The following is a 5,498-nucleotide window of genomic DNA, read 5'->3' as shown; positions in this document are numbered from 1 at the left end:
GTAATTCAAAGTTGTTCATTTTGATATGGCTCAAGAGGCATTATGGACGTTATTTTTCTCCCCCTATTCGTTACTTGTATAGAGTCCTGTAACTTTAGGCCCCTCCCCTGCTCTTACTCACTTCTTTAGCTATCTGTTGCTTATAAGATCGTTACCTTTTATTTTTATTTTTATTCCCCCTCTCTGCGTTTTACTTGTCTATATGTATACACCAAGTGATTTTTGCATGCGGGCAGATTGCGTATACATATGTATATGTGTATTTGTGTGTATATTTACGTCTTGCATATATATGTCTGCATATGTATGTGGTCTGTGTACAGGTATCTGTGTATTTTGATGTATATATGTATATTGATGCGTATATTGTATGCGTATATACTGTTGTGAAATATTTTAATTTTTAATGTATAAATCGAATTATATTCATATATAATTAATGACAATATGTATTTTGAATCCACTCTTCGATTTTAGGTTTTTCCTCGATTTTTATAATTTATAATTTATATTGAATGTATTTATTTTGTTTATCGCATGCTTAAGACCGTTATTTGAAAGGACTAATGAAACAAATCCATTTTTAAAGGTGTATCCTTTAACTAGTTTTGAACATATTGTTATTTCTGTTCTAATTTAACAAAACTGTCCGACGAACGGGAGCGTGAAACTCTGAGTAACAGCTTTTGTTATATTTCTGCTGCTTTTAAATAAAGTATATATATATATACCGTATATCCTCGAGTATAGTCCACCCTTGAGTATAATACTCAGGGGATTTTTAGGGGGCTGTACCTCTGAAAAACTTAAACCTTGTATATAATACGCAACCCTTCTGTAACTTGTGTCAAGGAGGTCTATATAACGTCCTTGGTTTGTAAAAATGTATACGGTAACGTCCTTTATTATTGCCTTCTTACCTTCTTTATCTTTGGCATCTGTTTAATTTCATCTTTATTTCTTCTCCATAACCTGACATTGCTTTCGTCAACATCAAATCTTCTTCCGGAGAGCCTATTACCATGCTCTTCAGCATATGATATAACTTCAGGTTAAAACATAGCTGAATAAGGTCTACGAGGCATTTTATGGGCATGTAATGTATAAAATGTTTTATTGGAGATTAATGTACAGGTTTAAGTCCCGCTTATAAAAAAAACCCTAGTAAAGACCCACAGTAGTTGAAACATTTAATACTGGTATTTAATTAAGTATCTATTGTTTGCCACGGTAATGATGTAAACTGCCAATACAAACAGTAGGATGAACTATTTAGTGCTAAACTATTAAGCACAATTCGTACGTAATTAAGCCAGCAGCACCTAGTCGAACAAACACTTCCGCGCATGCGTAATACAATAATGGTGATGTTCTTAACTGTTATATGGGGATATAAATATGTTTGCAAATTGTTTTTGTTACATGTTATTCTGTGTTCTGAATACTTTTATTTTAATTAATGTTGCTTACTGCACATTATGGATGATTCTTTTATGACTTCATTGCTTTTAGGCTTAGCTTAAGGTATTTTCGCACCCGACATCACAAAATGCGTCTGAATAAACATTGCCGGACAGCAAATAGAGACTCGGACATTGCTTAGAAAATATTTTTCATTTTTAACCTCGTATATAATACGCACTAGGGATTTTGACCTTTAAATTTTGGGGGAAAATGCGGATTATACTCTAGGATTTACGGTATATATCTGTGCCCTATCAGTATTTGCCAAAGGGAAGCCATCTTTCCCGTCTTCAACTTATGATACACACGGACTCGAGTTTCAGAGTATTGACCCGTCATCGGCGTGTGACAATCATAGTTGTCGATGAGAAGTAGGTTCCCTTCACAAATACATATACTTTTTCCAGTATCAATTGACACTGATATTGAAAAAGTGAAATCAAACAATGATAAATCTCAGAGCGAGTTATAAACAGTAGCAGCAACACATCGTGACGTATATTTGCCATTTGAATATGGCAAATACTGATAGGGCACAGAAAGTGTGTCTATAGCCAGCTGGAGGAGGTGTCCTCCTGGGGCTACAAACTACAGTAGCATCCACCCTTAGGGGTTAGCCATATTCAAATGGCAAATATACGTCACGATGTGTTGCTGCTACTGTTTATAACTCGCTCTGAGATTTATCATTGTTTATATATAATATATATATATATATATATATTATATTATATTATATTATATTACTGAACGACACACATCCTCTTCCAAGTAAGTTTTATCTTAATAATTCTGATGCGCACTCTATACGATCTTTTTACTCTTTCGTTTTTCTCTCTCTTATTCTTTTACCTCCTCTTCTCCCACTATTCTATCCTATTACTCTGTCACTGACTCTCCCTCACTCCTCCTCCCTTGCTCACGTGGCTCCCACATGACCATTGGCCATCCTTCTTTCTTCTCCTAACTTGTGTTTCTTTCTCTCCGTTGTAGCTGGAACAAGGAAGATGTGTTCTTGTCTGTCTCCTGTCCAAGCTTGATTTACGCGTTCGCCACCACAACCTCGTTTAGGCTTTTCAGCCCTTCCTGTTTGTTTTCACTGTCTTGTTTGTGTTACCAATTTTGACCCTTCGCAAAATCCCAAATTTTATTTAATTTTCTTTGCGGGAGTAGCTGTTTCATCGAAAGCGTATATTGTTGTTAAATGCTCGAAATACAAGAGTAGAAAAACAGCCAACTGATGAAGGATCGTTCTTTATGTTGTTTGATTTGTTGTCCATTTGTGTTTTTCGTTGTTCGAAGAAATAGTTCATATTCCATATACTCGTACTTCGTATATTTTTCATGACGTCCTGCGCCCATATATATATATATATATATGTGTGTGTGTGTGTGTGTGTGTATGTGTGTAGATTAAGTACGTACATATACGCATGTATATATGCATATATATATATATATGTCACGATGTGTTGCAGCTACTGTTTATAACTCGCTCTAAGATTTATTATTGCTTGATTACACCTTTTCGATATCAGTGTCTTTACGATACTGGAAAAGGGATAAGTGTTTGCTAAGGGAACCTACTTTTCATCGACAACTGTGATTGTCACACGCCGATGACGGGTCAATACTCAGAAACTCGAGTCCGTGTGTATCATAAGTTGAAGACGGGAAGGATGGCTTCCCTTTGCAAATACTGATAGGGCTTGCTTATTTGAATTTGTTGGCACTGTTAGTTACGAGCAGATCTTCGAAAGGGTATGTTCTTATTTTCAGTGTTTCCAAATCCAAACCAAGGAATTTCTGAGCTGATGATAGAAGTGTTGTTTTGACTAATCTTGAAACGTACGTTCTCAAATAACCTTAGCATTTGATTTTTCGATGTCCTTACCCCCAAACTTTTGTGAGTTGAATTAAGCAAACACTATATATGAGAGAGATTTTCTTTAAGTATAGAAATAGCTTTAAAAAAGTTTTTTAGCTGCTATTTCTAATGAGTTCAGTATGCGGCAAAGTAATTTATTTTACTAAGCCCTTTTATATAATGTAATAATTTGAATTCGCCTTGAATGGTCCCTTTGCATACTGAACACTTGGTGAAATTGATTAATAATTAATTAATTTTGCCCTCAATTGTTGAAATTATAATTAATCTCCCTCTGATTAATGCTTCGGATTTTACCGAAATAAGCATAGTGTTTGATGATTTTAACCCACGCTGGTGGAAAGGGGAGAACAGAGATTCTTCGCTTGCTTATTTGAATTTGTTGGCACTGTTAGTTACGAGCAGATCTTCGAAAGGGTATGTTCTTATTTTCAGTGTTTCCAAATCCAAACCAAGGAATTTCTGAGCTGATGATAGAAGTGTTGTTTTGACTAATCTTGAAACGTACGTCTCAAATAACCTTAGCATTTGATTTTTCGATGTCCTTACCCCCAAACTTTTGTGAGTTGAATTAAGCAAACACTATATATGAGAGAGATTTTCTTTAAGTATTAGAAATAGCTTTAAAAAAGTTTTTTAGCTGCTATTTCTAATGAGTTCAGTATGCGGCAAAGTAATTTATTTTACTAAGCCCTTTTATATAATATATATATATATATCTATATATATATGTATATATATATATATATATATATATATATATATATATATATTATATATATATATATATATATATATATATATATACATTACCCTTGCCCACATAATACAGTAGATGAATTAATTGCATCGCAATTTTTAACATTTATGTATTAGTTTTGTTGGGTACCTCTCTAGCAGTATATTGGATATATGTTATCCATGGAGGGTTGAATTTACAACCCCTATCTCATTTTATATATATATATACATATATATTATTTTTCATATATATATATATACACACACACACATTTGCGCACACACATATTATATATATATATATATATATATAATATATATATATATATATATATATATTATATATATATATATATATATTATATATATATATATGAAATGATTGCATAAATAATGAAACACGGATATATTTTGACTTGCTACTAGGTTTCGGATGTTTATGCATTTTGTTACGTTGCTGCCCTTAAGAAATATTTACAGACCGTAATCGAAATCAGTTCCAGACTATTAAAAGGTTGTCGAGATTTTATAACCAATTATAATTGATATATTTCTACAATCGTCGCTAGGCCTGAAATTTGTTGGGGAAATACGGGTCGATATCACTGGCCCCAATGCTCAGCTGGTTTTTATTTTATCCGCCTCGAAAGGATGAATAATTAAGCTGACTTTGGCGGAATTTGAACACAAATTTATAAGGCGGACAAAATTTTGTATTACATACGAATTTCATTCACTTCTTAAGTAAGACGTAAGCGAAATATATTAACTACAAATAAAATCCCTTGGGTACGCATTCTCTGATATTCTCATCTATTTAGTTATCGTAGAAACAAAACTTCAGAGTTCTCAAAACCAGGAAATTACATTGTTACGAAATACCGTTCTCAATAACGTTAACGTCTTGCCTGTGGCGAAAAATATTAAGTCGAGAATCAAAACTAGGTTGCTTCCTTCTCTAAGACGGCCTCTTATTTGGAAGGGTGAATAATTAGTTTCTCACATTGGAGCGTCAATTTGCGGAAACAGGACCTCTCTAAGCGACATTGAACCCGTTGATATTGAAAATTGAAGAAGTTTCCTTCTTTTAAAGTCATACATTTTTTTCCTCTTACACAATCACAACTTATTGAATTTTAGCTTACGTCAGTGCAAGTTGAGTATTTATTTGCCTAAGCGTTACTTCTATAAACTTTTTATTAGCCTATATAGCAAAAAGAATTAAGATTAAAAACCGTTTTTCTTATCTTTTATAATGCGGTATTAAAGGTTTTAGTGTTTGAACATCAGGCATTCGGAATCAGCATTAACTTTTTTTTTAATTATTATTTTTTTTTTTTATCAAAAACTTATTAGAGATAAACGATTTATTGCTACCTTTTATCTTTTAATGCTGGGGCACAGC

This window comes from Octopus sinensis, linkage group LG2, assembly GCF_006345805.1.
Source record: "Octopus sinensis linkage group LG2, ASM634580v1, whole genome shotgun sequence".
Taxonomy (NCBI): domain Eukaryota; kingdom Metazoa; phylum Mollusca; class Cephalopoda; order Octopoda; family Octopodidae; genus Octopus; species Octopus sinensis.
Note: the sequence above shows the minus strand (reverse complement) of the source record.